This window comes from Rhipicephalus microplus, chromosome X, assembly GCF_043290135.1.
Source record: "Rhipicephalus microplus isolate Deutch F79 chromosome X, USDA_Rmic, whole genome shotgun sequence".
Lineage (NCBI taxonomy): Eukaryota > Metazoa > Arthropoda > Arachnida > Ixodida > Ixodidae > Rhipicephalus > Rhipicephalus microplus.
In genome coordinates this window covers 13167200-13179892 of record NC_134710.1, presented here as the reverse complement: position 1 = coordinate 13179892, position 12693 = coordinate 13167200, and the positions used below count along the sequence as shown (strand labels likewise).

The window sequence follows — 12693 nt, the reverse complement described above, 5'->3', positions numbered from 1 at the left end:
TTCTGTTGCCCTTTTATCCCTGCTCTCAGTGCAGGATAGCAAACTAGACGGGTGTTTGGTAACCTCCCTCTTGGTTAACCTCCCCATATATATATATATATATATATATATATATATATATATATATATATATATATATATATATATATATATATATATAGTCCAGTAGATCCTCCGTGAGCGGTCACAACGTGGTTTATTTCGACGTTTCGGCCTAGAGTCTGGCCTTCATCAGGATTAAAGATACAGTTTGTAGGTGCTCAGCTTTTTACAATCTCAAATCAGAGGGCAAGGAAAGAGGAAAAAAAGACAGAAAAAAAAGAAAAAAAGAGAAAGGAAAGAAAAAGAAGAAAAAAGAGAAGAAGAGAAAAATAATATACGGTGGACGCCCCTCGGGTGCCCCCCTTCCACTCTTCCCTCCACTTCCCCCCTCCACTCTTCCCTCCACGACCATCCGCGGCAACTCCAAACAACACATATGCAAGCATGACAGCTACAAGCAAGGCAACGACGAGCTATAGCTATCGACAAGTGTATATAGGGTGTCTGTGAACAAGGCAAGGACGAGAGGTGCAGTTAATAAGTTGATACCAACAAAGAAGACATCGCCAAGTGGGGTACCTACAACCAACGCAACTGCAGTGTTATCAAACACGCGCACTGATGTATGACAAGATCAGTACTGTTTGCATGTGCCGTATACTCTTGCTTATCATGACGAGCCAGGTGACCAGGTGACAACCTGAGAGTGAGCAACGAGACATCGACAAGGATGACGGCGACGACAGATAGACAGAGCAGCGACCTGTATAAATGTCATGAAAGCTCCAGTGAATAGCAAGGGAAGTGAGCAGCAGCTTCTGCCTGCAGCTCGCAGAGCCACGTCGTCCCAGCCAAGGTACCGATTCAGTAAAAAACAGTAAGATCCGATAAACCGTTTGACTATACCATCTAGCCGGGGTAAGACTCCCTTTGGCGACGTACTTCTGTGCAGTTATTTTTTAATTGGGAAAGTAATTTAAAAGAGTACTCGTTGTCGTCTGCATACCACCTTAAAATTGTTATTGCAACATCTGCAGTTCCTAAAGGTTTGAGCCTTAGTTTCAAGTCTGCCGCGTCTGAAACGCCTACCAATATTTTGTCTAGGTGGGACAACACACTCAAACAAGATTCTCTGCAGCTCCCGCGCATTGTTACTAACCATTATGAGTCATTCGCAAAGCAGGTAAAAGAGAATCAACTCTTTGCCACTCATAATTTTACGGCGAAAGCTGTTATGAGATAAAAACGTGGGTCACGCGCGGCGCAGTAGTTGTCCGCCGCCGGTGTCCGTAACCACATCGCAAGACATATAGAAAAAAAAAGCTAGTACTGATGGCACAATGGGGCTCGAACCCGAGTCCGCTGGGTGCCAGCCCAATATTCTAGCACTGGGCCATGCCCGGTATTTGTTTTTCTGCATCGCATGAAATCATCACCAGTAATTGTGAACTACGCACAACATACTTCATCAGAAGTCAGGCAAACACACACAAGCGTCTATAGAAGCGGAAGCCACTCCGGAACGGGGTCAACAGTCTCAACAACACTGCGCAATTGAGCATCTGCTTCTCGGAAGACCATTGTCGTCGACCGTGGTGGCTCGGCGGGTCTATCAATAATGTGAATTTTCCATAGTGAATAGAGTCCCAACATGATTGATTGATTGATATGCGGTGTTTCACGTCCTAAAACCACCATTTGATTACGAGAGACGCCGTAGTGGAGGGCGCCGAAAATTTTGAATTTCGGCCACCTGGTGATTTTTAACGTACACCCAAACCTGAGCACCCGAGCCTACAGCATTTTCGCCTCCATCGAAAATGCAGCCGCCGCAGCCGGGAATCGATCCCGCGACCTGCGGGTCAGCAGCCGAGTACCTTAGCCACTACACCACCGCGGCGGGGCAGTCCCACCAACATAAACAGGTCTTATGGAGTATCATCAGTCAGGCTCTTTATGAATGGGAGGAACCTAATACCATGAGCTGCGATTGGAAGTTTTTTTATTACTGTTCTTTTTAGAATGTCCCAAAAATAAAATGCGTCACGACAGTGAATGAAACTCTGCTCTATCGTCTCAGGTTTGTTGTAGAGTCTATAGAATTCACTGTCCAGGGCACATATATTGATTTTTCATTCAGCCACGTCTTCACTGGCCGAGTGGAAGTGTGCAGTTTAAAGAAAAATGGTGTTCGAGACTTGTTGGCAAACTTGCCTTAGGCAAGCTTGATGTCGGGAAAGCAATCGTGTTAAAACGACTTATAAAGTGCTTTAGAACAGGGAAAGAACACACAATCGTCGCGAATAGCGTAACGAGTGGGTAGTCCAATGCTCCAACCCCTTACAAAAGCTTGTTCTTGTTCCCCTATTAACTTTGGCACATACCCACTTCAGCCATGATTTCTCATCGTCGTCAGCCACTGCACAAACAATTGGCACAAAATTCCATGCAAGTGTTTAGCGGATACCACGCTTCTCAGAAGAATGACGAAGGATCGCATAGCGAATGCCGGCCTACTACCCAGAAATTATTAATATTGTTGTAGTGGGCACCAAGCAAGTGTGCTTGCAGCAGTTACCCAATGAGTGTTTTGAAAGGCTCTGAAAAGTCGCTCTTCTGTAGCTTTCGCTGTGTCTGTGCTGCGCTTTCCGCACAGGCTTGGCGTTTTTAATGCCAAAAAAAGAACTTTGCTTGACAAAAAAAAAAAAGACTCCCAAGCTCAGTCGGAATAATCATAAAAGTTGATACGCGATAACATCCGCACTATATAGCGTCAGAATTACTTATGGCTCAACGTCTTCGGAGCATTTGTCATTCACAGATACTGGAAATGCAGTAAATATTTTTAGCACCACGTTATCGGCAAGGAGTTGAGTGTTCTTTCCCGTGGTTTAAATGTTTCTCCTGCCGTTGGTGATTATAACGAATTCCAGCTAAGCAGCGATTTACACAATTTTGAAAGAAGCATGTGGTTACGTGAATACTCTCCCGATCGCCCTATATATTTTACAAAACGTTTTTTTTTTTTTGTTTCCTAGTAAGCACTACACTTCTCCTTCAGGGAGAGATAAAAGTCTCAATAGTTACATCCGAGTAGTGCAGCGAGATGTATCGAAGCATATGTCCGCTACGGTGGATCATTGGCCATATAGGGTAATGGGCTGCTGAGCCGAAGATAGCGGGTTTGATTCCGGGCAAGGCGGTCGAATTTCCGATAGAGGCGGAATGGTAGAGGCCCGTATACTGTGCTATGTTAGCGCACGTTAAAAAACAGCTCATGGTCAAAATTCATTCTTCTTCTTGTTGTTGTTGTTGTTGTTGTTGTTGTTGTTGTTGTTGTTGTTGTTGTTGTTGTTGTTGTTGTTGTTGTTGTTGTTGTTGTTGTTGTTGTTGTTAGTAGTAGTAGTAGTAGTAGTAGTAGTAGTAGTAATACTCGTAGTATACAAAACTCAATCGCCTTTCCGCCGTAACCTAAGCGCCAAAGAGTATACAGGATGCAAAATCCTGGCTAGATGTGACAACAACGTCGTTACACCAACTAGTAAAGGTGCTGCGATTATTGTAATGAATAAAGCTGATTACCTTCGTGAGGCCCACAGACAATTGAATGACCACGATTTTACAGGCTTTTCAGCTATGACACGATCAAATAATTCAGGGCCAAAGTAAAAGAAGCTTCGAAAGACCCAGTAAAAGAAAATAAAATTCCAGAAACTGTGCTTAAATCATTAGTCAACTGAGATCCGGTAACAGGCCGATTTTATCTGCTTTCTAATATTTAAAAACAAAACAATCCAGGCTGACAGATAGTTTGAGGAATAAGAATGACACAGAAAGCCTTTCTCGCTATGTAGACAGCCTAATCAGTTCCATTCTAGACAAATGTTCTCAATATATCAAGAACACTGACAACTTTCTCTGTGATATTGTCAATACGTGTGCTCCAAGTGATGCTCTTCTGGTCATGACCAGAAGAGCCTCACTTGGAGCACACGTGGCGTCACTGTACATATGTGGCGTCACTGTACATGAACATTTCCCATGCGTACGTGATTTGTTCTGTACTCCATGCACATAACGACTCGGCAAATGACAAACCAATTGACGGTTCCTCCAAGGTGCCGCCGCTTTGAACATTACGTTCCAACCAGTGACACTTCAACGGGCACGAAATTAGCACCCAATTATGCCAACACCTGCATGGGTATACATGCTAGAAAATGATTTACTCGCCACTCGTTACCTTCAACAGCCTTTTTAGAAACGTTTCATCGCCGACATTTTCCTTATTTGGTACCAAGCCGCAAAACTTTCATTGTTGACTTCAACAACGCTGAACTATCATTTTTTTGCTAATTCACCAGTCTGCATGAACTTCCTTGACTTCACTGTATGTTTGGGAAATGGTAAACTGACGAGCGTTTACAGATAGCCCACTGACCGACAACAATATTTCCATTTTAAAAGCAGCCATGTCAAACGTTGCAAAACAAGTATCTCGTATATTGAAGCTACTGGTTTCAAAAGAGGGTGTTCGGACGACAGAAAATTGATTCGCAACTGTGAGCAGCTCTGTAAAGCACTAATCGAACAACAATATTCCTCTTTGTTATTTTACGGCGCTCTCCAGCAGGCCAATTCTCTCGACCGTTAAGATCTCATGAGTAAGGAGAAGCGATTAGAGCCCCTTTCACGAAATAACCTCGTACTAACGCATTGCGCATCATTTCTAACGTGCCGCACATTCTCAGAAAGCATTGCAACTTATTGACACAGAGCGATCGGTTTCAGAACATTTTCACGGAGTCACCGCGAGTAATTTAGATCAAGGAACCTGTGCAACACTTAAACTTCATCGAATACTCAATTCATTGCTCCTGCTGGTGGTCATCTCTCTAACAAACCACGAAGGGAAGTTTATGTGCACATGACCACTGCGACAACTGCTAAAAGCACACCCTATAATTTTGCACTTCATATTAGCGCACACTTCAGCTGCGACAGTTCTAGCATCATTTGCTTAGTTGAATGCTCACTGTGTCACATACAATAGGTTGTTAAAACCGAAACATCATTTCGTATCTATTTAACAATCACAGGTCACTCGTCGACAGTTTGCCACATCTCCCATTGTCCAAACAAATTCATCTCCCAAGCAATTCGTTTGGGAAGACAATGGTGACGCTATTACAACCAGGCTTCAAATTGCACCACGATCGCGAAGTTCGAGAATCTTTTTTTACCTCTAAGTTCACTAGTATATCGTTCGGTATCAACGAGTGCATGCCTCGAAAAAGTGTCATACCGTCTTGTGAGGCCCTGATGGTCATGTTCTTGCGATATGTTGCGAGACGTTGCTAACTCTTTCATCACTTAACAATCACTATCGTTTTGTTTTTTCATGTGTGATAATTGGGGTCTGGGTTCATCGTTACAAATGCCTTTTTCATGCCTTTAATTCCGTCTGCTGTATTACATTTTTCCTTTTTGTTTACGCTTTATTATTGTCGTGGTTGTTTTGAGAAGTTTGGAATGTTCATATAATGATCGCACGTGGTTTGTACCCACGTGTTTATACCCATAAAAGCGGCTACACGTTTGTATTCCTCTGTATTCTGACAAAGGCCGTTCCACGGCTGAAACATAAACAAGTAAATAGCATATATCCAATTTTTGTGAGAGTGTTTCTTTCCTTCCTGATCCTGACTCTCTCTCTCTCTCTCTCTCTCTCTCTCTCTCTCTCTCTATATATATATATATATATATATATATATATATATATATATATATATATATATATATATATATATATATATATATATATATATATATATGAAAAAAGAAGAGACGACACAACCTAGGGCCCGCTTGTCTTAATTTTATTTTCCAACACTTTCGACCGGTGGACCAGTCTTTGTCAGGCTTTACGAATTGAATTGTACGTAAACCCTGACAAAGACCAGTCCACTGGTCGAAACTCTTGGATATATTGCCTATATACAGCGAAGATTTGTCCGTATTCCACCATCAGAAGAAATTTCAATTCAGCCTTCCCAGTTCATGTCGTTTCCACAAAAGACTGAGAACCGCACCACAGGTTTCTCAGCTCGAATATCGATCTTTTCTACGTCCTCATTGCGCTATGAAACTCGCGCTACTGAACCACGTAATGCACCCTATTATTTATTCGGGGCACGTGACCCATAAACTGATTTTTGCACCTTGCAACTCTTTACTTGCTCATAACGCTCATCCCACGGCTCACAAGCTCTATAAAGTCATAATAGAGGAGCTGAGAAATTCGGGAAGCATTCGACTAAGTCATGGCCTTTCTTCACGTATTCAAGCAGCACAGTTCGTTGCACACACACGACGTGTCTAAGCAACACAGATGCATCAAACCTCACCCGCTACTGCAGGTGCAAGAACCCTTCGCAGGTAACGGCATTGAAGAAGACCCAGAAGAGCTCTTTGTCAACTCTGAAGTATTACTTTTACTGCCCGAAATGCATCACAACAGCAACCAGACTGCCAGCTCATCAAGTTGCCAAGAAAGTTAGGGCCATGTTCAAAAAAGGCTCCCACCTAAGCACTGCCCCCAGCAACATCAGCAATGCTAGCGAAAGCAAGTCCAAGAGCCCCGCAGACTCCGCAGCGGCCACAGCAACAAGGGCAAATACCAACAGAAACATCATTGGAAGAACACTCAAGGCTTAAAGAAGGACATTTATAAGCTAGTCAACTGAAGCGAAGACAAATTCAAGACGACTCCCTCAAGACAAGCAAGACATCAAATTCAAGACATTTTCGCAAAAAAGAATGTGAAGCAGTTTTGCTCCAGTGTAGATCAGTACTCAGCCTACAATCAAAGCTACACAGACAGCAGGACACAAAAGGACCAAAAAGGTTCAAAACATCAGTCTGCATTCCTGAAAGGCGCCGACATCGCGCCATCAGCCAACGAATACGCAAGCTCGTTGCACCGCGTGTGTACCACTTACGATAAAGAACATGACACCTACGACATTCGTGCTGCCTGTGCTCCAAAGTCTTCGAAAGACTTTCAGTTCTCGCAAAACTATACAAACTGTGCCATCAGCAGCCTCAACGTTCAAGGCGTGCTTGTCTTTTCCTGGACACAATCGCCAGCCTCACCCACCAGAGCCATTGTGCATGTCATGAGACTGCCCACTGTGAACATTTTATTTTTGCGGGATTAAGAAAGTGCATTGGCCGTGAAACTACCTGTGCTTTTGTACATTTTTTCATACGACCCTCCTTGGTTATTTCTCGTAACTCTCGCATCCTTTCGGGGGGGGGGGGGGAGGGAATCATGTGACTTAAGTAGCCACGGCTGGAGAAGCCGAGAAGGCAGAAGTGAAACGAAACAAAGGTATGGTGTAAGAGCGCCAATTCAGGTCCATCCCATCCAAAGATATATATATATATATATATATATATATATATATATATATATATATATATATATATATATATATATATATATATATATATATATATATATATATATATATATATATATATATATATATATATATATATTAGGGTCCCGCCGCGGTGGTCTAGTGGCTAAGGTACTCGGCTACTGACCCGCAGGGCGCGGGCGGCTGCATTTCCGATGGAGGCGGAAATGTTGTAGGCCCGTGTGCTCAGATTTAGGTGCACGTTAAAGACCCCCAGGTGGTCTAAATTTCCGGAGCCCTCCACTACGGCGTCTCTCATAATCATATAGTGGTTTTGGGACGTTAAACCCCACATATCAATCAATCATTCAATATATATATATATATATATATATATATATATATATATATATATAGATATATATATATATATATATATATATATATATATATATATATATTCACAAAAATTGCTGCTTGATCGCATCATTAAATTCAAAATACGTGCATAGTGAGCAGCCACGCACGGTGAGCCCATCCATTAGACGGATCACGCGCTCGTAGTGAATGCGCATAAAGCCTGATGAAGAGTTTGGTTGATTCGCCAGTGTAACTTAGCGAAGTTGCAGTGCTCCATCAGTTGTGAAATCCGTGCCTTCGGAACCGATATACGCCACGTCCATTAAGTGGACGGCACGAGTAACTCGTTTCAGAACGCACACTCCATCTTCTACTTTTTTCCTGGTGCATGGCATACCTTAATTATGGGTTCGGCTTAAATACTTGGCTCACGCTCTGATTGTCACCTTGCAAAAACTGCTCGCCCAGCTTTGCGAATTTCCTGCCATGTAGGCTAACTTCTCCGGCAAGGCCATTAAAATTTTTATCTATCTATCTATCTATCTATCTATCTATCTATCTATCTATCTATCTATCTATCTATCTATCTATCTATCTATCTATCTATCTATCTATCTGTCTGTCTGTCTGTCTGTCTGTCTGTCTGTCTGTCTGTCTGTCTGTCTGTCTGTCTGTCTGTCTGTCTGTCTGTCTGTCTGTCTGTCTGTCTGTCTGTCTGTCTGTCTGTCTGTCTATCTATCTATCTATCTATCTATCTATCTATCTATCTATCTATCTATCTATCTATCTATCTATCTATCTATCTATCTATCTATCTATCTATCTATCTATCTATCTATCTATCTATCTATCTATCTATCTATTTATCTATTTGTCTGTCTGTCTGTCTGTCTGTCTATCTATCTATCTATCTATCTATCTATCTATCTATCTATCTATCTATCTATCTATCTATCTATCTATCTATCTATCTATCTATCTATCTATCTATCTATCTATCTATCTATCTATCTATCTATCTATCTATCTATCTATCTATCTATCTATATGACACTCACCTTCAAGATAGGCAGACAACAAAATTAATCGCTCTAAAGCAGGCCAACAGGAATTTTATTCAAGTTAAAAGCAGAGAAATTCAGGATTGCTATTGAGGACAACCGAAGTGCTTTAGAAGGAGACAAAAATTATGGCGTATAGCGTTTGAACGAAACCGTAGGTACATTATCCTTCTGAAGTTGGTCTTGAAATTGGAGACTAAATGAACGAGTGAATGCAGATCAAGGCAGCCAAAACAAGAGACAACAAAATTTACTGAGCTATCAAAACTGACAAAAAACATCAAAATGAGCTATATGCAAAATGATGACGTCATAGCGACAAAGGCAGCAGTAAACACGGGGCTTACTAATACAGGAAAGGTTTATTAACAGTCAATTATTATTCCAGACTTGTATAACTACAGACCGATCACTCTTTTTTTTTTCAGCCTTATGCAAAACATTTATGAACGTACTTTCGAGCAAGATATGAGAGCCACGCTTATCTTTACTGAACCTAGAAAACGAGCCAGTTTCAGGGAAGGGTACTCTAGCAGATATCACCGCCACGCTCTTAATCAAATGATTGAAAGAAATGACGAATGCAGAACACCCTTCTTTATAACATTCAGGGATCTCGATAAGGCGTTTAATAAACGGTAGACATACAAGAGATAAGATTTAATGGAGAGTACCTTAGTAACCTGTGCTTCTCGGATGACATTGCATTGCTGAGTAATTCAGGGTACGAATCGCGACTCATTATTAGTGAATTGGACGAACAGAGCAGAAAGGTAGATCCTAAAATTAATCCGCAGAAAATGAAAGTAATGTACAACAACCTCGGAAGTGAACGGTGCTTCGAGATAGGTAATAGTGCCCTTGAAGTTGTAAAGGACTATGTCTGCTTAGGACAGGTAATAACCGCGGAGCCGAACCACTAGATTGAAGTAGCTAGAAGAATATGAATGGGGTGGTGCACATTTGACACGCACTCTCGAATTATGACGGGTAGATTGCCACTATCCCTCAAGAAGAAGGTATATAACAGCTGCATCGTGCCAGTACTTACCTACGGAGCAGAAACATGGGGACTTACAAAGAGCGTTCAGCTTAAATAGAGGACGGTGTAGCGGGCGATGGAAAGGAAATTGATATAGGTGTAACTTTAAGATGAGAGCGGAGTTTATCATGGAACAAACCGGGGTTAAGGATATCATAGTTGAAATCACGAAGAAGAAATGGACATGAGCCGGGCATGTACCGCGTAGGCAGATAACCGATGGTCATTAAGGATAACCGACTGGATTCCCAGAGAAGGCAAGCGGGTGTGGGGGAGACAGAAGGTTAGGTGGGCAGATGAGATTAAGAAGTTTGCGGGTATAAATTGACAGCAGCAAGCACAGGACCGAGTTGATTGGCGGGACATGGGAGAGGCCTTTGTCCTGCAGTGGACGTACTCAGGCTGATCATCATAATGATGAGACATACAAACTATTCACCGTGTTGCGACGGCAAGGAGTACTTGAAACGCATGAGCATACCGTAGCTAATATACATACGAATCACGCAGCAACTCTACTCCTGCTGAAGAAAAGCAGGAAAATACTGATAGAGAATGGGGTATACCTCTGGAAAAGACCACTGATTTTCACTGCTTGTTTTCAGTCACCTAGAATGCCAAAAAAAACCCCCAAAAACATAAGATTGACGATCAACTGAGAATAACACAGAGATGAACGGTTAGCAGATGCCATTGTACTGTTACACAGCAATTACAGGGAGGAACTGCGAAAATGGAGAGAGTATTAGACCCAGAGAGCCTCCAGGTACGGCTGAATATAAATATGCAAAAGACAAATGATTGCTGATAGACTATATACCAGACCGCAGAATCAGTAAAATAGTTTGGTCATCTAGGTGAAACATTAAGAGTTGTGCGAAGTAAATGGACCGGAAAATATAGATGGGCTTCTGCGCATTCGACAGGCACTCGCAAAGGTTGACCTGTAACTTCCCGCCATCACTAGAAGGCGGAAACTGTTGAACCAATACATTTCGCTGCATTTAACATATGGGCAGAAACCTGGACAATCGGCATGAAAAACATTTGCAACTGAAAGGCAAATGAGAACGGTAACCTATAAGAGATATGAGAACAGCACAGCAGATGAGATAACAAACTGAGATAGCCAATATCTCAGTGGGCATTACAAGAGAAAAAATTGCAAACGATACTGCCTAATGTGATTTCTGATCGCAGCTGTTCTGGTGTTCTAATTCTGGGACAAGTTGGGGCAAATGCTTCTGCTTCGGGGGGGCGCACCACTGGATTCTGGCGTTGGCGGCGTTAAGCCTCTGCTTGGGAAGCTCGTTTAGTAGCGGTGGCAGACAATGCACGTCACTCATTTTTCAGAAGTAACTGGCGGAAGCTATTTTGCATTGGGTACACGTTTTACGTGAAGAAGAGAACGCTGTCAGTAGTGTAACTGGCGGAGGCGATTTCGTGCAGCCCATTTGACATCAGCCGCCGCAGACAAAGTCCCCGAAAAAGAATAATTAAGTAGCACCAACTGCGTCCCTTCGTTTCTGCCTCCTTCCCTAGCAGCTGCAGAAAAAACCTCTAGCGTGTCCACCGGGAAATACCTTTCTCGCTGTAGCGAAACCATCTTCTGTGTGCTGTCGTATACCTGATTTTGACACTACAAATTCTATCGTATACAAACAAGCTCAAGCGTGGTCCATCACACACTGTGCACTGGTAAACAACCGAGAAATGGACGAAAAGATGGTGTTTCCACCGTCATCTAAAAGGTTATAGTGCGTCACGTCGAAAAATAGCGATATAGTAGAGCCATCAAGTTTTCAGTGGCGCTGCCACCAGGTTGTGGGCACCTTCTTGTAATCATTGATGAGGCACCGTATACATTTTCTTTGTCGGGCATTGCCGCAAACATTGATATTTTTTTCTTTCCATTCCTTATATTGCGAATCTTTTTCACGGCAACCCTCATAGCCACAGCGTCCTCCAGACTACGAATTGCACGAGCCGTTGTTTCTCCACAAGAGCCACATTTCGCAAGCTTCATACCTGTACTAATTCATTTGCAGTCGACAAAGCGCAATTGAGAGATGCTTACTTTCGACATATACGAATGGCACCCATTTAGTTACTTTTTCAGAGAGATTAGCCACACAAGGAGTGTAGTGCGATTGTAGCGAGACCGCGGTATATAGTCCAGCGCGTGGGTGCGTTCCACAACAGCCGTCGCACGATGGTGCCCCTCGGGTGACCTGTCATCCCGCCCCTGTCGTCCCCCCACCTCCTCCTCGTTTAGGCGATCGTTTTACAGCGAAAGCTCTTACGAGATCACAACTCGGGTCACGCGAAGTTGTCCACTTCCGCACCAGACAACCTAGTTCCAAAGACACAGTGGAGCTCGAACCCAGGTACGCTGGGTGGGAGCCCAGTATTCTTCCCCTGAGCTAGGCTGGTGCTTGTTACTTGTTGGCAAACTTGACTTAGGCAGGCTTGATGTCGGGAAAGGAATCGGGTTAATACGATTTATAAAGTGTTTTAGAACAGCGAAAGGACGACCAGTCTTCGCCCAATGCGAATAGCGTAACGAGTGTGTCGTCCAATGCTCCAACCCATTCCGAAAGCTTGTTCTTGTTCCACTGTTAACTGTGGCGCATACCCACTTCAGCCGTAATTTCTCATCGTTTTCAGCAACTGCAATTGGCACAGAATCGCTTGTATAAGTGCTCAGCGGATATACCGCGCTTCCCAGAAGAATGATGAAAAAGTTTGGGTAGTAGGCCGGCAT

At 42.9% G+C, this 12693-nt stretch overlaps 1 protein-coding gene across 2 annotated transcripts in view; it reads left to right on the top strand.

Annotated features, from left to right (window-relative positions):
- kn (EBF transcription factor knot) overlaps positions 1-12693 on the top strand; it is a 134456-nt gene that overhangs the window by 14868 nt on the left and 106895 nt on the right. The window lies entirely within an intron of this gene.